This window comes from Ambystoma mexicanum, chromosome 6q (assembly GCF_040938575.1).
Source record: "Ambystoma mexicanum isolate Mex_15411 chromosome 6q, UKY_AmexF1_1, whole genome shotgun sequence".
In the NCBI taxonomy this organism is placed as follows: domain Eukaryota; kingdom Metazoa; phylum Chordata; class Amphibia; order Caudata; family Ambystomatidae; genus Ambystoma; species Ambystoma mexicanum.
The window spans coordinates 690,725,612-690,749,315 of NC_090937.1; positions in this window are offsets into that span (position 1 = coordinate 690,725,612).

The following is a 23,704-nucleotide window of genomic DNA, read 5'->3' on the forward strand; positions in this document are numbered from 1 at the left end:
GCAACAACACTAAAGCACTCCAACAAAACAACTGCAAGACAAAACAAGGATCAAAAAACAAACCTAACCGTGTCAAAGAGATCCATTGCAACCTAATCAGTGCTAGATCAATGTCCAAGCATGCCACAGAGATTTATGACCTCCTGTGCGACTGAGGTATCGACATCTTATTCATAATCGAAACAGGACTAGGCGACAATTACAAAATGACACTCCATAACTGTCTCCCTGACAACTTCAAGTGCTCACAAGCAAACAGGAAAATCAAAAGAAGAGGAGGACTGATGATAGCATACAAGGAACCCCTGAAATGTGAAGCTGAAGAACCACTAAGCATCGAAAACTATGAATCCCTAATCCTTCACCTAACAGCAAACCCAAAAACAAACCTCAAATTCATCCTGGTATACAGACCACCGACATACAATGCAACCTTTGTGGAAGCCTTCACTGAAGCCATCACCAACCTAGCCATAGATAATCCTTGCAGACTTCAATATCTGGTTTGACGAAGAAGCCACTAACAAACAAAAACCACTAGCCAAACAACTGAAGACAATGAAACTACATCAACTAGTCAAAGGAGCAACTCACGCAGGAGGACATACACTCGATGCAATCTTTGCCAACACAATCCTCATCACCATGGCGCCACCAATACAGATCCTCTGGAGCGACCACATCCCCTTCGTGATCATGCTAGCCACATCAACAGTCAAACAACCCAACAAACTGACGACTATCATGAAAAAAAGTGGAGGACCTTCAAAAATAGCAACTTAGTAGAACTACTTGAAATCAACAGACCACCAGCAACGACTCTGGATGAAGTTAACCTTAACAGAAAAGCAGAATTACTGCACAAATGGATCACCAGAAGAATAGACGAGATCTCCAAGGAAAAACCTTTTGCCCCCTCATGCAAAAGAGCAACAGCAAAATTGTTTAACCGGCTACTCAGCGCCACAAAAAGAAAAAAACAGGAAGCTTGAACTAGAATGGAGGAAAAAGAACGACCTGGTGAAGAAATTGCAATTCCAATGACAAATCCACTCATACAAAAAGGAAATCCATAAGGCCAAAAAGAAATACGACAGAATCACCATAGCCGCCAACACCCAAAAATAACTATTTAAAATCATAAACAAAATGACAAACCTCCCTGGCTGCAACAACACACCCATATATCCACTAAAATTATGCAACAACCTCACAGACTGCTTCAAAAACAAAATCAGCACCATCCAACAGATCATACATAGCAGACCAAGCAACTTCAACATTCAACCTAGCCGGCCATCCGAGGATCGCCAGAACAAACTCTGAAGCTTCCCCCAAATATCAGCGGAGACATTAGTCAAGCTGGTAAGCAATTGCAACAAAGCTGGCTCCCCCATGCACCTCAGACATACACAAATCAGTCCTCACACAAGGAACACCCATCGAATACTACAGAAATCTTTTCCACCAATCACTTTCAACAGGGAAAGTACTGAGATCATTCAAAGATGTGGAATATGTCGGAGGAACATCCCATCAAAAGAAAGTTACCAGGTAAGAAAGTAACTTGTTGTTCTTCCTCGTAGCATTCCTCTCTTTCATCCATAAAACCCTCTCCATCATCATGTCAAGAGTAGACTACGCCAATAGCCTATACCTAGGAATGCCAGAATGCCTACGAAAGAAACTTAAGCACATCCAAAATGCTGCGGTGAGACTCCGGGTCAGACTACCACGAAGAGAACACATTACCCCAGCGCTGAAAATGCTTCACTGGCTACCCATAAAACAGCCAATAAAGTTCAAAACGATGTGCATAACTCACAGAACAATCCACGGCCAAGGAGCAGAGTTCCTAAATGAGAAAATAACCGTCTACCATCCGACAAGACCACTCAGAACAAGCAATGCCATTCGCGTACAACCAAAACTATGCAATAAAAGAAAATTCAGAGGATCATCTTTCTCTCAGCTGGCAGCAATAACCTGGAATGACCTACCAAAAAACCTATGCAACACAAGGGATCATCTGGAATTCAGAAAACTACTCAAAACGTGGCTCTTTGCTCTGAAACCAGAAGGAAACGACTAAGCAGCATACACCAGCAGGAAACAAGAATCCCAAGGAGTAACCCATGACCCCTAAAATAATCTTCCCCAAACGGAGGGTGGGGGGAGGACACCCCAACAACCCATGTCCACATACAGCTAGTCCACAGAGGAAACCTAGGTAAGTAAAGACCCCCTCATGGGACAGGCAGGGAGTGACCAGAACCCTCCAACCCAAACATCGTCATAGGGCTACCCAAACCCATGACATGGAGGCCTCCATTCTAGAGTCTTCCATGTCATGAGATGGGGCGCCCTCAGACTTCAAAAAGAAAGTTTCATTTTGTAGTCACTTTGCCTTCATAAAGAAATAGTTTCTGTTATAAAAATAATTTCTTTATGAATGCAGAGTGAATACCAAAAGAAACTTTTTTTTTTAAAAAAAAAATGTATTTGGGAGAACAATTTTTTTTTCTTTTTTACTCCAAGGGGTGCCCCCTCCCAGGACATGTGGTGGTGGCCCCCTGCACTGCAAGAGCTGCGGGGACCCCTGTTATGCCAGTGATACATAGTAAACATAAAACAAAATATGCAATGCTTCAGCGTCTCTGCTGCTTTAAGTAGATCAGGAGGTGGCTGAAAGGGCCAATCAGACCCCACAGTCACTGCACAGGATTTTGGTGTTTGAAGTCTGAGTAGCAGGTAAGCAGTCAGCATGTAACAGACACCAATCAAAATATGTACACACTAAATGAGGTTGCCTCACTTGCACATGAAAAAAGCCACATTTTTTGCATAAAATTTGCCATAAAAAAAGTGTCTCTACCACACGATGGCATTTGCTCAGTCAGTGAAACATTGCTCTTTTAGGGATTGAAAGAATTGTTCACCACTACACAACATGTGTTATGATCAGAACACGGAGAGAGGTGCCAAGCTTTCAATTTACTAATGCATGACATTTACATATTTCCACTGCTTATGTGCGACACTTTTGGACCAGTGTTGCCACTCGTGCAGAGCTTTTGCAAGGTCTCTACGCTACTTTCTTTATGTTCTCCATAGCAACCTTTGGGTTGCCATTAAAAACAACAATCAGTCATCTGTTGGAAGCACTTTATTTTACTGAAATTATATAGTAACTGCCTAATGACTAAATTCACATTTCAAGTTAAATATAAACTCTAAATATGGTAAAATTCCAAACTCTGTTCTGCATTCAAATATGTTACACAGCTTGAATGGTATTTGCTCTTGTACTGCACATAAAAGTTGTGTTGCTCTGTATCCCACTGGAGGATTTAAAAGAAAACAAAAAACTGTATGGGGGACATGGAACAATAGGTTTCCTGAGAAAAGGGTGCATGTGTGACTTCTAACGTACTTGAATGTTCCCTAGTTAACTATATTACAGGTCCTGCGTCAGCGGCCCTGTAGTTATGGTTAAGTTGCTTTACCCATAGGAAGAGCACTTTTTGCCGGCTTATTACTTTGGCCCCCTTGGAGGAATCCTCACCAAATCTTGCAAAGCAAGTATATGGCCACCTCGGATGGATTGATTGAAAGTTTGGTGAGGTTTTGTCCGAGTGGGACTAAGCTATAGGGGGGTCCCAAAATGTGTGGTTTTCCTCATAGACGCAATGGAAAAAATGTTTTACACACGCATAAAGCCCAAATTGCTGGACAGATTTTCACCAGACTTGCGCCTGGAGCGGCAGCCTGGTCCCGAAAGCATGTTTTTATAAATTTGGTGTAAATCCGTCCAGTGGTTTTTTAAAAACAGGCAAGTAGGGTGAATAGATTAGTTAGTGCGCTCTACCCTTTCTGATTTATAATTCTTTATTCTAACTGTGTGGGGGCCAGTAGCTGCATGGCTACATAGAGACTGGTATCCACCGACCAGTCATAAGGTCACTAAATGCAACTATGGGATTCTATGTATGCCTGTGTGCTTGGTATTACACTTCTTCTGAGGTTGACTTGTTAATGAATTCATATTAAACTTTGTTAATTATTAACCATTTTTAATTTATTCAAGTCTTCAAACAAATTCAGTGAAATCTTTTGTTATTAATTTCCCATGAAACGTGTTGGAAAAATGATGCCAACAAAACTCCGCTAGGAGGCATGTGCATGTGTTTCGCCCTCCCTCTCGCTTTTTCAAGGCACTAATAAAGCAATTCATCAAACAGTTATAAGTTCATTTTTAACATACGACTTTTGACACATTGTTCGCCTTGTTTAACATAATGTTTATATTGCAAAAACTATTTTCTCTATTGTTTTCGCAGTAGTTGGTGATGCTGAGTGGATGAGTGTCTTTTGATTCTGAGGAGTAGGAGGGGAAGGAAAAATGAAGCATATTTTATTTAAGTAATTAATTCTGTGCTAGGATCACATGAGTATGTGTTAGAGTTATAGGTTGATCAATTCTGACGTTGCTTACCTTGAGCGTAAGGTAAGGTTGTTCCAATTGTGGGTAGTTGAGTGTGGTATTAAGCCATTGCTTTTTAAGTTTCCTGGTGTGCAACTTTCCTTAGTGGTTTTTGCACCTTGATAGCTGTGTTCTGGTGATTAGTGTGCAATGTAATCTTTCCTATAGTTTGAAAAATGTTACAATTACTAAATAATACGTTTGTGATCGTGACCTAATTGTGCCCATGATGCTCTTACATATGCATCCAGTGAGTTGGTGCTCGTGTTGGATTGAATTGTAACTACATCGCTGTCTATGGTAATTGTGTGGGTCCTTTCACAACTGCGGGTCTCAACGGTAAGAGGATTATGAGCTATGGTGTTCATGGTATCATATTTGATAATATCATCAAAAATCTCGATTGTGTCTGTATTACCAGTTTGTTAATCTTATTTTAATCTCAGTGTGCAGTAAATACTGGGGGTCTAAATACACCAGTGAGCTATCTTAAGTTACACAAATTGTTGTGTAGCCTCTGAATCTAATGGGGGTTATCCGCTACAAATTAAACGTGGTAGACTGCCATTACTATTACCACTCAGTCACCCATACCAAGGAGGCTGGTCGACCCTGGAACTGACCTCTTGTATGGCAGAGTGCAAATTGAGTCAGGAAATGAGCTGTCTGGACGTCTATTTCTAGTGCTATAAATATCTTGGACTTCCCCATAGAATAAGGTAGGAAAGCACAAACATAGCAATTTTTCTCAGAAGTTTTTTTTCCCACCTCTTTCATGTGTTGATACCACATGTTGTTTCCCAAATGTGCTGTACTGTCTAGATAATTATTTAACTATAATCATCATCTTCCCTTACACTTATTTTAGGTCTCTTTCTTGCAAGGAGTGTGCGTGCATAATGTGCATGAAGTATATCATTAAGGGTCCTCCCTACAGGGGGAAACATAGGAACACTTGTCAGAGAAATGGGTGACCTTACATGTGTCACTGGTGTAGGGATAATCCCATATGGCCTTGGTCTCTTTGCAACAGACAATTCTGCATAGGTCACTGGAGTGGGAAGGATCAAGAAGACTTGTACCTTTCACGGATCAACAAAGTAAGCAGTGCGGATTAGCATAAACAGAAAAACAATAATAGAAGCTGAGCACGCATATATTATGCACCAATACATAAGAACCCACCACTGGTGTCTCTCCACACGTCGTCAAGTCTGCTCACTTTCTGGAACTGCATTATTCTCAACGGTCCACATTGTGCCTGTGTAATACTTTTAAGGAAGGAAAAAACCTTTTAAATCAGGCAGCCTCGTTAAATATTCAGGTAACTGCCGAATCTGCTCAATTATCTCCATAAGGAACCTTCTAATTGCAGTGCAATTCTTAGGATCTTGCAGAAACACACGAATGTCAGTACTACGCCGAACAAGATAAAGATGGACTCCAAGTAAGTATATAAAGATAGTGATAAGTAGTCTATGGGTATTGGCATTAGATAGAACCATGAGCCTTAAACAAAGAGAAACTCAATGAGGAATGAATCGGGAACTGCTCCCTTTTCCAGTCTTTGTACTTGAAATCAAGATTTGGCATTTTTAGCACTTCAGCACTTTGTAAAGTCCAATTAAAAGATTCCTGCGGCTTTAGAATATTTGCTTTTGCACTCCCGCTAAATTATCCATAAAGACTGTCCGAGGTGAGCCACAGTCCAAATGCACACTTGCATTTGTTTAATCAGCAATCTTAGCGTCCTTCTTCCTCTTCATCAATCGAGTTTGCACTTGCTGTCTTGCTTCCGAATCAACGAGTGTGGGTGCATCGGTCTTGTGGAAATTGAACACTGCTACAACTAGTAGTCAGTTAGAATAGGACAATTTTGTCTATTTTAGGTCCTAGATACAGGGTATGTGTTTCCTGGTGCTAGACATGTGGATATTTTTTTCAACCAGGTGCTAGCCTACTTGAGTGTCATTCTTTTAGGACAACTGTTCCTTTCATTTATGTTCTTGGTGAAAATATAATTACATCAGAGATTTATATATTCTATTTGGTATTGCACAAGTCACTTTATTTGATTTAGAAGTGTAATGTAATTGAATTATTATATGTTTTTTAACATGTATTTAATTACAAAACTATTTTTGTAAGATATGATGTGTTGATATAATTGAAATATGCACAACATTAATATTACAAGTTGGACATACTACTCTTTCATAAATCTTTTTTTTTTTTCTCACTTTGGGTGCTCAATTTTGAGAGTGCTCTTATAGGTGGTGTCCCTTGTGGACAGAAAACCTTTTTGGAAACAGTCAAGAGGTGTCAGGAACTAATTGTGCATTTGTGAAGTTGCCCCGAGGGCATGATCCCGACCTCTTTAAACACCCTTAGTCCTTTTCAGTTGGTTTGGGTGAATCAGTCTCACCAGCATATGGCTTCTCGTCGCCCAAGTGAATCCAGGTGCACCCTTCTTGGACCTTTACTCCTAGGGAGTGATATTTACGACAATGAATGGTCCACTAAAATGGGGCTCGTGTCATTTCCTTGTGAAGTTGCACACTAAAGCAGCGTCTCCAATAAACAACTTGGGTACAGATAGTAGTTTTTCACATATTGTTGCTGAATGGTCTTCATCTGTGCCCTGAGACCGACACCCCTTACACTTGAGTTGATCTGAAATGAGAGATACTAGCGGTCATACATGTCAAATATGTGCGTAACTCATTTCCTAACAATTCTGCTGTCATCTGGGCATCACTTCTACTCCTCGATGGAGGAGACAGGGGCGATCTCATTTGCCTCCCTGTTACTAAAGTGTGGGATGTGAGGTGGTGGTCCGACCCAGGCTGATTCCTTAATGCATATAGTGCAAGGGGCAGGCAAGACAGCTATCCCTTCTTCAATGTCAATTTTTTAATTTTTTTATTTATTTGGTTTAGTTGCTACACAACTTTTCAAATATTAAACACATACAAAAAAAAGATAATTTCGATATAAATTTACAATATACTTAAAATAAAACCAATTCACACCCCAACCAATCGACGCAAAATATAAGCGTACAGATTAACTTCATCCTTAAAAGGTCATGCCTAATTCAATACTTTCATGGAATAAAATACCGTTACACACACACAATGACATACCCCTCAACATAAAAAAAAACAAATAAGACTTTCACCAGGTAAGACCACTAGAGAATAAATCATCATGGGGAATACATAACCCTTGACCTAGACCAGATTCTCACTGGAGCAAACATCACCAACTGTGCTGTTAGTCTTAACTCCCGGAATCTTGTTGGATTTCTTCTCCACGTGGAAGTACCAATCTTAAATATTGCACTATCGCTATCTGTACCCTTTCTCTTGGATTTGAGAACAGCATTTGCAATATTTTCTGAATAGAGTTTTGAGTGTGAATAGCAAACACATTATAAAAATATCTTGCCCGAACCTTCTTTAGCGCACCACACTCGACCAGCAGGTGTTGAAGAGTTTCCCTTTGAACTGCTACTAAGCAGTATCTGCAGAAAATTTGTTCTATGGAGATCAATTTCCGCCTACACAGGACATCACGGGTGCCCCATAAGTTAAATCTAAACCTTAGGAAGTCAGCACAAATCAGTGGCGACGGGCATTTCACGAAGTACGGGGCCATGATACCATAACACTTTACTCCAAAGGCACAGATATTGAAATCTTCATAGTGTGTGCACTTAGATAGAGTCTTAGCCCAGTCCGCTTGAAAGATCTTGACTTTCGCGCGCTCCGGGTTAGAGGTTAACAGTTCCAATGTGACATCAGCCACTACCAGGTGGTCCAGCACACCATTCCGCCAAGACTTACTGAAAGCATTCCTAGATTTTAGCAAGGCGGGGCCAAGGACCTCAAGGATAGTTCCACTATTTACGCCTAACAAACACTTACGAAACACTTACGAAAAAAGGCGCATTGTCTCCACACGGCCTGTGAGTAAAGGGACAACAGCCCAAATTCATTCCGTATTGGGCAAGACTAGAATCGCCTTCCAATACCTTGACTCCAGTGCCTCCCAGGACTGCTGTTTATCAAGCAACCTACCCTCAACACCATAAAGCATGATCGGGACCACTTTAATTTTAAAGAAGGACACCACATGCTTCATGGAGAATTTGCCGAATTTTTTAATTAAGATTCTAGACTGGGAAGTTAGATGCTGTAGTTTATTTCGACCAGGTGCCACCTCCTCACTCCTAAATTGCCTATTAGTGATCTCAACCCCCAGGTATTTATAGTTGGACACCCTTGCCAATTTGATATCCTGAATCGACCATGAGAGCGCAGGGAGGAGACACAGATGGGCCAAAGTGGCACTACATGATATTACTTGAGATTTGGTGACATTAACCTTCAATTTATTTGCGTGAACATAATCCCCCAACCTTGCTAACATACGTTGTAGACCTCGAGGGGTTTGTGATAGTAATACAAGGTCATTCGCATATAGCAGATACAGGATTTGCTGATCAGCAATCCTCGGGGGGTCACCCTTACAATTCACAAATTCTTGTCCCAAGTCAATAATAAAGAAATTAAACAGGAACGCTGCCAATGCGCATCCTTGTTTAGACCACGTTGGGTCTCAATTTCGGGTGATAACTTCCCATCTAGACTGATACGTACTCTCATAGATGTTTTTGTGTGAAACAGGATTATTAGAGACAGTAGAGAGGCAGGGCACTCATATCCTTCCAATTTGTGAAACAGCAGATCTCTATCCACTGAATCGAAGGCAGCTTTAAAGTCGATGAACCCCATATAAAATTCAAATGGAAAGCCGCCGAGGGTCTACGATATTCGGAGACCGGACGGGCATAGAGCTGGGTAAAGTGGGCAACCCACATCTGAGTTTGTACTGCACTCACCTGCAACACCAGTTGTGGAGCCACCAAAGAAGGATTTATTGCAGACCACATTTTCGCAATATTTTTGCCTGCTAATATTTTTAACATATTAGCACCGTCCTCCTGGAACAGAACCGCACGATGACCTCTAACCCAGTTTCTATAGGAGGTTTTCAGCCTGGTGGCGAGAGTATTCCTGACATTAGCAGGAGCATTTTGAAGCAATCTGAGTTGAGCACGAAATCTAGCTTTCCTTTCTTTCACTTCCTTGTTATAAACATGGAGATGTGGTGTCATTTGCTTTCTTTTGTTGGATTGGGCTGACACACCTGAATTAAGTCAGGTCGAACAGTTGTACCATTCCCCATTAGTAAGGCGTAATCAGGCAGGCCTATTCTCAACAGTCGGTCGAAATGCATTACATCGTTCTCCGACCATCAGAGTTTGTTTCCACCCGCATTCACAACACAGGCACCTTTCAAATACATGCGGTCCTTCCTGTCCCCTGTCGGCGCACACCCCCATTTTGCTTTCAATATTTTGTGGTCACTTGCATCAGATTTGAATACACAAAAGTTCATAACTGCCGGCCACAAGGCCTCATTAACATATATGTAATCAATGGTCGAGCTACTTTCACCCTTTTGCCACGTCGGAGCTGGGGGGTTATCAGTGTCAAACTCCATTGAGCACCATCAGTCCTCTGGCTTTCACTAGAGAGGCCCATCTTCTTGCTCTTACTTTATTTTTAATACCAAGATCGCTCAGACAGTTTAAATTTAGATCATCCGCCACTACTATTGCTCTTACATTTTGGTCCAGAACCACCAGATCTAAGATTTCATTTAGGTCTTGAAAGAAACTAGCGTCCGACATGGCAATCGGGTTCCAATAGATATTCAAAAGTGCATAGCCTTCTGTTCCTGCCATTACTTTCACCAACAGCATATATTTATTTGGCATAGCCCAAAATTCTGAGGACAGCCCTCTGCCCATTTTTATCGCTGTTAAGAGCCCAGACATCGGGCGACCTACCACTGGTTTAATTGCGGGATTCAAATGAAGTTTGTGGTCGTCCCAAATGGGGACACCGGTGAGCCATGTCTCCTGCAAAAGTACAATATCACAATTACTCATTTCACTGTGGGCATTATTTATGAGATGGGTGAATACCCTGGTATTCCAACTCAAGCAGGTTATCTGATCCACCCCCACCCCTACCTCACATTACTTCTGAGTACGCCTACTGCAACTCATACCAGGAGTTGGACAGGGATGCGAAACCAGATCTTTCCTGGATTCCCCTATACTGCCCCTTTGACTACTCCTGTAATGACCAGGCGTAGTTGGTATTGACATTCTCTCTGGCACCGTTGAAAGAAGAAAACCCAAGGCATATTGCTCATTTTTGGCCTGCCAGATTACATTTTGCACAACTCTGGATTTAAACCGCAAATTTACTGAATTTAGTTGACCTTTTACAGAAAATTCTACTAATGACATATCCGAGGACACAACATCATGTAACTGTGGGATCTCCGAGAAAATTGCCATCACTGCCTGTCTATTTAGATCGTATTGAATACAGGGCAGCCTCCTGCAGGCCAACACTAAAGGATACGAAGCAGCCATGCTCCTAGCAGGGGGCTTATAAACTCTAACTTCGGTATGGGATGTCGTATCAGCCGAGGCAAGAGACCCTGCTTGTAAATTAGGTCCTTGCATTTTATTCAGGGCACTCTCAATTAGAGACAAGATCACCCCGACATATGGGAGAGGTCACTGTTATTTTCTGTTTGTGACGGATGCCCTTGAGGTTGTAGGGGCATACCACACCCTACAGGGACTACCGACTCCAACACCTTCAACGGCTCATTAGGACCTCCTCTTACCTGGGATATTTTATATGGGGTCAATCTACTTGGGCAAAATGGCACTGCCCCCACCGCTCTTTCTAACACGAGCCACTTTCAAGCGTCTGTTGGATGTTTATGCTTCCAGTCGAGCTCGGTTTGGGCGGCGGCAATAACAGTGTTGGAGTTACTTCGGCCATATATGCATCAACGGCTTTCCTAATTTCGTCCCGCTGTACATCAAGGGATGAGTCTTTTACCCCTAACTCAGACTTAGATTTAGGCAGGGATTTTGCATTTTGAGACTCCCCTGAGTTTAAACTTTTGCCTATGTCGCTGTCTTTCTTAGACAGCTCCACCAACAGATTGTCTGATGGCGGATATTCCAATGGTTGGACTGGGCGAAAGTTCAGGGTCTCATTTTGTCTCTCCAGAGCCCGTACCTGATATTTTTGCTTAATGGCCTGCGGCGCTGCAATAGTAGTGCATTTTGGGACTGAGATTACCTTAAAAAACTGTTTTACCAAGGATTTCCCTACATTTTTGGGGATTTGTTGGTTCTTCGGGAGTTTTTTTGAGGTTTTTTTCCCAGCCACCTTACTTTGATTCTTTCCTTGGCTGGCAGAAGGTTCCGCTCTATCTCCCTTCTTACCAATTGTTTGCTCACATGGCACAACCACACTGTCAGATGCCAGAATTTTCAAACTGTTTTCACCCACTGCTGAACGCCCTAAACCACCTGTAGAGTTTTCATAGATGATCTTGTCAAAGCAGGGGATTACTAATTTAACCACATTTGTGTTTTTGTTAGCATTAAGGTCGTTACCACAGATTCTACTATCGTGTACATCACTCTCCGTTTGAGACGCCACTGAGATCATGAGGGCCTTCAAATCGCTTGTTGACACTCTCTTATCCCATACTCTACCAGGTTGACATACATTCTTCACTTGCCATTCCATAATTTTGCCCATGCATTCACTCTGCGCAATTAGTTTCTGTTCACATGTTTTCAGGGATCTTGACATTGAGGCTAACGCAAGATTCATAGAGTGTAGTGCAATTCCCCATCCGTTATCAGACTGGTGTATAAGCAGAGGTATTCATGCTTTGGTTATTAGTTGACACTTTTAACATTTCCGGGGAAACCTTCACAGAAGGTGAGTCACTTATAGTGCTCTCAGAGAACATTACTGGGGAGGCTGATAGATTTTCAGGAAGGAGGTTATCAGAGAACACAGAATCATTTGCATCCAAATCAATAATGAAGACATCCCCTCCGTCCTCTGCCTGAGCCAGGGGCTTAGGTTATCCCTGCTGCGGAATCCCTGTTACCGAGACCAAATCAAGTAATGCCTTGTCTGATATGGAACAGTTCCCCGATGGGCATTCAGCCCGCAAACCCTTATTTTGGTCCAATGTTCGAGGGATCTCTTGGGCGGCATCAAGTTTAGAAGACAAAGGCAGTTTTTCTCTCTCAGCTGCTCCCGACTCGTGGCTGTCATGGGGCGTATTCCCAGTCTGCGCCCGAAATGCAGACAACGAGCCATTACAAAATTTGCGAATGTCCACATTACCTGCCGCATTATCTTTAGGACCACACCTTCTAGGAGTAGAGCATGTGAGGGAGGCCTTGCTATTTTTCCCTGTGGACCCCGCTTTCACTCTCCTTAGTGGGCTTCGCACAGGCATTCCCGTTTTTAGGGATAGGCGAATCATGCTCACCTCACACTTGCTTACCCCAACCTCGCTTGGAGTATAGACACCAGTGCACCAGGAGAGCCCTGCAGTGGCGACGCAGCGGGGAAGCGGCAAAGCGGACTCTCCGGGACTCACTCGGATAGGAACTCCCACAACGTGCGTTTGCAAAGCCTAAACAAACAGAAAGGGAGTATAAATAATCATGTAATATAGTATAAGTCCCACTATTAAGTCCTTATGTGTGTCTTCACCTTGTGGGGAGCGTAGTCTTAGCTTCTTACAGCAAAAAGAACAACCAATTTGAGGAACATGGAGGCTCGTCTGCGGCAAAGCAGGACTCTCCGGGACTCACTCGGGTGCGCGCCAATTGTCAATTTGAGTTTAGCTATTCTTTCCTTGTGAAGACCGTTGAGTCTCTCAAACCCGTTTGCTTGCGGGTGATAAGCAGAAGAAAACTGTTTTATGCTAAGCAATAGGCTGATCTGTTCAAATACTTCATTAACAAAATGGGGCCCATTGTCAGATCTCAGCAACTTGCATACTTCCCATCTAGGAAAGACTTCTCAAACTAAAAACTTCACAGTGCAAGTGGTATCAGGGTGTGTACATGGACCAGCTCCAATCCATCTCGAAAAGGGGCAGACCACCACTATCATGTACCTATGTCCACTACATTCTTGCAGCAAATCAACATTGTCAATATGTAAATGCTGAAAAGGACTGTCAGGTCGAGGAATCGCTCCTCTGATTGTTCGCAGTGTGTGCCCAGCGGTAAACATTTGACATACGATGCAATTTACTATATAAAAAGCAACATGTTGTAACAGGTTTGGTATGAACCAGTCCTCTGCAATAGCTGCTGTGAGGCTTTCCCTAGTGACATGAGCAGGGTATTGCAGCTGTTCAAGCACTACTCTTAATAAGGATACAGGCATCACCAGTTTGCCATTGCTGTCCTGTCACCACAATGCTTCAGAGGGGGATAAAGAACACCCCCGCTGTGTCAATAACTCTTTCTCTTGCTGTGGTGCATTGGCTTGAACCCCTATTAACTGTATGCTGGACAAATGATAAAACACTTCATTTATAACCATAATCGTAACCACTTTTTCCTTTACATCTGGAGAATCAAAACTAGAAATATTTGGTGAATATGCAACCCTTTTGGCCTCTTTGTCTGTGGCTTCATTCCCACGTGAAATAAAGCCAGTTCTCTTAGTATGTGCTGCGCACTTAACTATTGCGATGGCTACTAGGAGTTTTAGGCCGAGTCACTGTACACCGTTATTTCCTGCTTGCGTGTTTCTCAAGCGCAATAATAAGTGCCACTGCTTGTGCCAAAAAGTGAAACGGTAGTCTTGCACTTGCTGCCACTTCAAATTTCCCATTACCTCTGTGCCTTACCACAGCTGAACTTGAATGCCTTTCCCCATCAGTTTGATACATTTTTGAAGACCCGTCAATAAAGTGAACCTCTGCTGCTGCTAGAGCATTCTTTTTTACTCTTGGGATCTCATCATAGAACTCTTTGTAGTTTGAGCAATTATGCACTTGCTCATACTCTGTCACAGGTTCGGCTACAAATGTGGCAGGGTTCACTATTTTACACCTGACTATTTTTATCACTGGATTCGATATAACTACCTCATATGCAGAAGCCATCTGAGATGTCAATGTACCCTCAGGTTTCTCCAAAACAGCAAAAACTGCATGCTCAACAAAGTCATAGAACACCCCATCACAATGCTTGTAGACTTCTCAATGGCGAACATGGCTGCTGCCCACGATTGTTCACAAAAAAGTGTCCTCTCATAACTGGATCTAGAATACCACTATAATATGCCAGAGGTTTGTACCCTAGTGTAGTCCTCTGTGTCAGCACCGCTGTCATAACTGTCCCTTTGTGTGTGAAAATAAATAAAACTCCTCAGAATAATTGGGAATTCCTAAAACTGGAGCTGTACAAATTGCTTTCTTTAGTTCCTCAAACCCTCCCTCCATTGCCTCAGTCTATTCTATTTATTTCCTTGTTCACTTGGGCTTTCTTCAGAGCCGGCAAAAGGGGTCTCGTGTATGAGCTATAATCAACTGCCCATGCACTAATATCGTTGCAAAATCCCAGGAACAGCTACATTTGCTTTATAGTGTGCAGTTTTGCTGTTTTCATAATCGCCTCAGCTCTTTCAGGTGTGACTTTCTTCCCCTCATGTGAGATTAACTGACCTATATACAACACCTCCTCCTAACAATATTGCAACTTCTCCATGTCCTCTTAATATCCCTTGTCTGCTAGAATAGTCATGAACTGAATCGAATCAAGCCTGCACTCTTCTTCTGTCGTGCTACAAACTAAAATGTCATCTACGTACTGCTGCACAACACTTTGCAAATCAATATTGCTTAGGTCCATCTGCAGGACCTCATTAAATATTGATGGAGATTCACAGTACCCTTGGGGCAAACAAGTGCTCTTCAGCTTAGTCTGACAAAACATGAATGACGTAAGGTCTTTTACTTTATTTTATTTGATATAGCGCAGCAATGGACCCATGGGCATGGTGGTGCTGTCAAACATAGAGACAATAACAGAAGAGAACAAAGTTCTGAGGGTCAAACGGGGTAGCCAGGAACTCATTGTAGGGTTTATGCAAATAGCCAGGTCTTCAGTTCCTTCTTGAAAGGCTCAAGCTTGGTCTAGAGTCTTAGGTCAAGGGATAGTAGATTCCAGGCCAACGGGCAGCCACTGCAAAAGCCCCCTTTTCAGCCTTCTTAGATTTGCACATCGGGATGATTGCAAAGTTTTGATTATTGGAAAGGAGGGCTCTGCAGGCCCCTTTCTTAACAACTAGGTCCTCCAGATATCCTGGCACAGTGCCTGTAATGGCAAGGGGTTGGAAGTGAGTTTGCGCCTCTACTGGCAGCCAGTTTAGGGCCCTTCTGGCTTCTGACACGTGATTACGTTTGGCTAATCTCTTCACGACCCTCACAGCGCCATTTTGTATGACCTGGAGTCTGTTGGATTCTGCTTTACTGAGGCCTGTCAGTAGGCTACAACAATAATCAAGTTTAGCACCCACAATGGCTCTTGCCAGTATCTCAGCATTGTTATAAATGGGTGTAGGTGAGCAAACAATTCGATGTAATAAGCAGCAGATGAAACCAAGTTTCCTACTTCAGCCTTCATGGGAAGATTCTAGTCGAAGATAACTCCTAGCGATTTCACTTTTTTCAATGGTGTGATATTTACGTTGCCTAGTTGGAAAGCTTCATAGTCCTGGCTCAGCTTAGATAAGGTGGCCATAGATCCCACAATGAGGAGTTCAGTCTTAGACCTATTCAATGCTAAGCCATTCGTAGTAATCCATTTGTCGAGGCTGGCAAAGGCTTTGTTCAGGCTTCCGTCTTCGAGTTTATGACCGCCAGTCAGGGGGATGACGCACTGAGTATCGTCAGCGAAGTTGGTAAAACTAATCCCTTCCTGATCCAGCATTGCATAGAAGGGAACTGTGAAAATATTGTATAGACATGAGGAGATAGTCTCCCCCTGTGGAACACCATGTTCTATTATTATAGTGGCTGCCTCAGCCAACTCAGAACATTAGTGGCTGCCTCAGCCAACTCAGAACAGACTCTGCTTTTTCTATTTGTCAAGAATGACGAGACCCAGCGAGAAGTGGCAGTGGAGAAGTTTGCCACCTCCTCAAGCCTGGAGACAAGTAGGCAATAGTCTACCAGGTCGAACGCTGCAAGTCAGATCCAATAACATAAGCATGGAAGGAAGACCCTTATCCAAGCACTCTTGGAGCCTTGATTTCAGCTCAAGAAGGGCCGTCTCCATGCTGTAACCTGCCCTAAAGCGCGATTGCTGGGTGTTCAGGACTGGGAAATTGTTAAAATGACGAGCCACTCACATATAAGCTACGCGGTCCAGAATCTTTAATAGGAACGCTGTATTAGTAATGGGTCTATAGTTTAGAGGATCTCCCTGAGGAAGACCTGGTTTCTTCAATAGGGGAGTCACCCAAGAATTTTTCACGTCTTCTGGCACAGCACCCTCTGCAAGAGAAATATTAACAAATTTGCCAATTGCTGCCAGAAGAGTCAGGGGGTAAGACTTTATGACAACGGCAGAGCTTGGGTCACCTTTACAGATAGTTATTTTAATATGGGCCAAAACCTCAGAGAGTTCCTCCAGAGAGATGGGTGAAAGTTGAATTGGGGAATGGAAGGGCATCTTTTGAAGCTTACAGAATTCTGCTGGGTTGTGTTCCATAGTGCGTCCTCTTTCTGAGTAGATATAATGGTCCTTATGTCGTGGAGTTTCTTGGTCATGGCGTCCTGTATGCTCTGACACCATGCCGTATCTTTTGCTACTGGACCGAGGTCAGGTGCGCATGTAGCCTCCTGCTCTTTGAGGATTTAAAAAAGTGCTTTGGTCTCCGATTTAGCAATCGAGATCCTGCCATTAAAGAAGTTCTTTTTTGCAACCTTTATGACTTCTAACAGCGATTTTGTATGTCTCAAGGGGACCAGGCCCTGGATTACTTCTCCACGCTTGATACAGTTTAATCATGTTTGATTTTGTCTTTTGTAAATCAGGGGAGAACCATGGTTTGTTTTTCATGGTGGGCCTGATGAGTCTCTGTTTCTCGGGAGCCAAGGTATTAGTGATGTTTTCCAAGTTGGACATCAAGGCTTTAGCCATCCCCGTGGGGGAGGTAGAAGATGTAAAATGTATGTCCAGGCTCAACAGTAGGGTCACCCTATCGAGCGTGAGAAGCCTGAGATTTCTACCAATAGAACCCAGGGTGGTTCGGCCTCTAATTTTAATCGGGAACTCTGCCTGGATGGAAAAGTGTAAGAAAAAGTGGTCTGACCATGGACAGGGTGATACCAAAGGGTCTGTGGTGACCACATTGATGGCAGAGACCCAGTCCAGGATATGCCCCTGCTTATGAGTGGGTAGGCGGTTTCTTTGACTAAAGCCTAAATTGGCCAAAACTGTCTCTAACTCATGTCCCCTCAGTTCATCCTTATGTCCTAGCCAGAAATTAAAATCGCCCATCAGAAGGAAACGGGAATTGGGTTTAAGGCAGGATATGAGCTGGTTAGATAGGGCTAAAGTGAAATTTTCAATGGGAGAGGGGGGCAGTAAATCACCAAAAGATTAAGGGTGGATTCTGCATTCAGCCCGATCTTAACCTATAGGGCTCAATACCATCCATGATGATCCCTGTTTGTTCCCAAACTGATCATGTGGATTTGAAAATAAGGGCCACACCCACCAACCCCCCTTTGTCCTCTTGTCTGCCAGCTCTTAGCATGGTATACCCCTACGGTATGGCCAAGTTAAGCGTGGAACCTGCAGCGCTATGAGCCCACATTCCGGTAATAGCGCAGACATCCGTGTCAGTGGATTCAATATAGGCTGCAAGCTCAGGTGCATGTTTAACCATAGATCTGGTGTTCAACAATAGGCAAGACAGTTTGTGCACTGGCAACACTTGGTGCCCTGAGCACAAAGGTGTTTGCAGTTCTCCCTGTGGTAAAGATGGCTGCGTACTTACATCTGCGACCAATGGTACCGTACAGGAGTCTGCAGGCTTACTGGTGGAAGAGTTGAGGATAGTGTTGCTGGGGACACTGCGAGACATTAACAAAAAGTCAGTCTTCGGTAGGGCAACTATTTGCTTGCTAAACGAGGTGCACTGCTTTTCAGAACTAGTATCAGTATTTTCTTCAGAACAGTTGGAATTCTTAAGGTTTAGTCTTCAATTTGCCCCATTAAAGACCTGAGCTTGTGGAAGAGTGGATGTACTAGAAGGATCAGGAATGTTCTCACTAGGGTGTTCACCATAGCTCACCTGGGACCGGGGGTGGATTGGAAACTCCTGCTGAGCAGAAATGCTGTGAGCCGCGGCTATCGCAGCAAGAACTTCAGGAAGACCCATTATACCCCTGTAGGGAAAGGAGGAACGCCAAAAAAAACAGTCTGCTGCCCTTTTTCGGCCCTTACATGGACTGGCACAGACCGGCTCTATGCTTTCGCGCCAGGTTTGAACAGCACGGGAAGACTACAAGAGTGATGGGTAATGTAGTTCTTTACCAGCGAGAGCATACAGAAAGCATATAGCTTCTGTTTTAAATCGCCCTCGTTGACAGGATGAGGAAAAGGGGATGGTGAAAGAACCAGTAACTAAAATAGACTTGGAAAGCAATAAATCAGCTCACAACACAGTAAAAATACAACTACTAATAAAAACACTATTAAAAAGTGCAACATCAATTGGAAGCACAGTTGTAAGAAAATCTTGGGAGTCCTTATGCAACGGGATTGAGAAAAATGCATTTCAAGTCAATCACCGTGAAATATCATTCCTCTGTGGGAATACTGAATAAAATCATCACAGGATTCAGAACTAAAGGAAACTCTGTCCCTACAATCTGGTTAATTGGCCTCATATCTTGAATAAGTCTCCACGGCCACTCTTCATATTTCTTCAGAGGATACAAAGAAGTATTACACAGTGACTCTGATGTTACCAAGATACCATGTTCCATCATGGCTGATAGAGTCTTAGAAATACCCTCATCCGCCTCTCGAGACATCGGGTACTGTCTTGCTCGAGGTAAGATTGCTCCTGGTTTCAGTTTAATCTTAACCTCTCCTACCCCCTTCAATAGTCCTACCTCATAAGGGCCTGTAGTCCATAAAGAGGTTGGCACTTTTTCCATGTCCTCATCAAGAAATGCTGGGCGCTGCCGCACTATCACCCTTTGCTGAGGAATTTCCCTTCTCTCTATTCTGATTCAATTTGTAATACTCATCTCGAAATACTACTTCATCATCTGATGGATCATCTCTGAACATATCTTCGTCTGTGACGTCCAGCAATCTATACCCTTCCCCAATTGCAATTACCATTCTCCATGGCCTGCCCTCATCATTGGTTCCTTCGTGCATGGCCAATTCCCCTCGCACTATGGCTGCATGTACCTTTAGGGGAATAGTCTGTCCCCCCTCTTCTTCCATAGGTATCTGTGGCCTGAACAAGAACTCATCAGGTATTCTCATAATCTTCCCCACTAGGTCGGGTAGCCGTGTCAGTAAAATGCGTACCCCATAAAGAAATACTTCGGGCTCTAATGGCATCCCTCGCAGAGCCATTTGCCCTGTACACGCCATTATAATTGTTCCCACGTTTAGATAATGTATCCTTGGAGTGGACCACACTATACCTCCATCAGTAAAAGAAATTGTCATATTAACCGGTGTCTGCCTTGAGTACAATAATGGAACAGACATGTCTCTCCAATGGAGACTGGTAATTCCTTAGTAATAGGAACTCTACTTGTAGCTCCATGACACATCAAGTCACTCTGTGAGCTGTCCTATTGTGGGTACATGCTTATCCCCGTACCCATGAAAGGGCTTTCTCCCACCACAGTGACACCCCCTAATCTAGGTGTCAGTAACTGTCCCGTGTTTCCATTCTGCTGTATCTGCATGGGTGCATGCTGTGACTGCTCTTGCGGTTGATTCAGTGGTGCTTGCTGTGGTTGCAATGCCTGTTGAATTTGTGGTGCTTGTGCTTGATACACTGTCTGATCTTGTGCAAACCCATCCCTATTTTGTGAGCTATATGCTGGAGGATAAGCTGTCCACCCTCTTTAGAATTGCCCATTCTGTACATGCCCTTGGCTCCCACATGTTCGCACAATGTGCCCTGTCATTCCACATGTCCAACATATAGGAGGAGCTCTTCTAATTAGCTCTCCTTGCACATTTTGATTATCATTCTGCATATTCTGAAATCCGCCTTGGTTATTTTGAAAACCACCCTGATTATTCTGGAAACCACCCCTTCCTCTGTAGCCCATTCCTCTACCTCACAGAGTGAACCCGTTCCCTCCTTGATCCATATGGTGTTGATTATTTGCCTGCGATGTACCCACTGCTTGCTGCTTTCCCAGCCCTTTTCCGCTTGTCAGTACCTCCTCCCTTCTATGGCGTACTTTGACAGTTTCTTCTGAACTAACTTCCTTCTTATTATTTTTCTCTTGACACAGCCGACAGTGATGCGCAATAGTCAACTGTATCTCTGCCCATGGCTTTGCTTTCATCCCAATAATATTTTGAGCTGTCTATGTACCTGCTCTGGCAATCCCTGACACAGAATGTGGTAAAATACTGGCACTGATTTCCTATAATAAATTAATAATTGAGATCACACTTATGAATATAATGTTGATCAACAATGGGTAATCTGACACTAGCACACTTCTTTACAATCAATGAGGAGTGGATAGGATGGATAAGGCAGCGAAAATACTTTTATGGTTTCAAGGGAAAAGCAACGAGGAATAAAATGTAGTACAGAAATAACTTGATATGATTTTAGCAAAAGATAATATAATCATTTTTTCTCTGGCAATTCACCCCCCCATCCTATGCAATGTAAGAAATGGAAGGAGAGCACACAGTCTTCAAGAATCCCAACAAAATGCAATATGAAATGCAGTTCCCCCCCAGCAAGCTTAGAGAAAAACAGGTATGAGTTTTAAACCCAGGCGAATTACTTTAATGTGGTTTGCAAGGAAGTGAAAAGGTGCTAAAACTGCTTTTAATTCCCTCTAGAGGTTCAGGGTAGGTGATGGCTACTTTATATTAGTTCAGGCTCACTTTAGCAATGCTCTATGAGTAACTAGAAGGTTAAACGAATTTTAGCAAAGGAAAGCAAGGAGCTGCTGACTTTTTTACTGGAGAAGAAATCAGACCAAATCGCAAATCGCGGTAAAATTCGCGAGTGCATGAATCGTGATTACGGCAAAAGGAGTAGCAAGTCGGTTTTAGGTTTGTTGGAAAGCCTAGCTTTTAAATGAAAGTTAAACCACGTTCCTAGGACAAACGTTTCCAGAGATACGGACGATTTAGTAAAGGTAGTTTTTCGGATTTAAAGTAAAACTCAAAATGACAGGTGACAGTTTGCAGCTTTAGAATGACAGATGACAGCTCGCAGCTTTAGAATGACAGATGACAGGATTACTAGGAGGCAGTTCTACTTAGGTTAAAATAGTTTGGATTAGATTATTTTAACTAAGAGATTGGGTTCTGCACAGTTCTGGCGGATACTCACTCCTAATTTTGAAATGAATGGGCCTCGTCACGGATCTGGTCAACACGTCCAGCGGCGGTTCTCTCTGCTCGGCGGGTCAATCTGGCACCGGTTCTGCTCACAGTGATCCGGATCTCTGGTTCTGCTCACAGCGGTCTGGGTCTGGTCTGCGGTTCCGGCAAAAGTTCCTGGCAAAGAATTCAAACAGCTCGCCCGGCTGTTGAATAGTTTGGTTAGGTTTGCTGGATTCTGAAGGCCTGCTGAGAATACTTTTGCTTGCAGTGGGCCTTCTAGGTTCAAAGTTCTGTAGTCTATGGGTCTCTGGTTCTGGTCTCTGTCTGGATGGGATGTCGGCCGTCAAAATGCTCTGCAGAAATGGAAAATGAATGTCTCTACCTGGGTTTCAATGTTCCTTTTATGTGTTTTGAAAGTGGGTGTGTGCGTAGCATCACTAAGCCTGCCCCTCTCTTGATTTCATAGGTCAATAGATTCTTTGGTCCCTGATTTGGGAAGGGATAGTGTGTCAGAGTGATGTCATTTTTATGGTCTCCAGAAAGAACACTCCCCTGTCATCTTTACACACAAATCTATTTCTGATCCAAATACATATTTCCCAGATACACAATTTGTTGAAATTACATGTACACATTACACATTGCTTAAGGTAGTCTCTGTTCCGACTCTGGCGTTTCTAGGAGCTTGCATTCAAAAATGGCAACTTATTTTCGATTTTAGTGGGTTTTGCAACATTGGTTTTTCATCAAAAATTATACAAATGTACACCCCCCTTCTCCAAATATCCCAGTAAATTTCCAGGTCGCTAGCTTAAATACTGTGTCTGCAATATTCATAATTAGTGGGGTTTTGCCCCAGAACATGGTACAAATTGGAGTTTGGACTCAAATCGTGAGGGCATTTTTCATACTAAGAATCTCAAAGTTGTAAATTCCTGTCATTTGGTTACAATAAGTTATGAATGTTTCTATAAAATATATATTTGCTGCAATAGGAATCCACACTCAAGTCTGGCCCGCCCCTTGAAGCTGGGTGGGTCAGGGATCACATGTCTCTGCTCCCAGGCAGCTCTTTGTTTACAGCCAATATTCAAAATTAACATACCCCATTCAACTGAAAGGGGCTATTGTCTCTCTCCTCTAGGCTGTAGGGGAAACCCCCTCCCTCTCACTCAGAAGGGCCGTGTGATATCCTGCCTCCTGTTGTGAGTCTCTGGGGTGTTAAGAGTTCTCAGCCTCTTGCCTCTGGGAACAGCAGGTGGCTAAGATTTTCAATTAACCAACAGGCTTTGAAGTCCCTGCCCCTCTTGCAACTCCTAAATACAGTTTCCCTGTCAGAGTTTAGACCGCTAGCGCCGGTTTGTGGTCAAAGCTGGTACTGCACCCATTTTTGGGATCTGTCTTGAATTACTGCATTTCAATAGAGTGGTCTTTTGCTTGATAGAATAGGACCCTTGCTTAACATTGTTTTGATGGCATCCTTACAGTAGAGTGGTGATGTGGAACCCCCCACAAGAAGGTTGTATCTTTGGAGTGGTCTTGTGCCAACTGCGCAGTTCTCCTGGATTCTGGCGTGAATGTGGGCGGCGACAGCTCATCCCCACATCCACCCAGTCTATTGATTTAGTTTGTTCTGGGATAGAATAATGGGT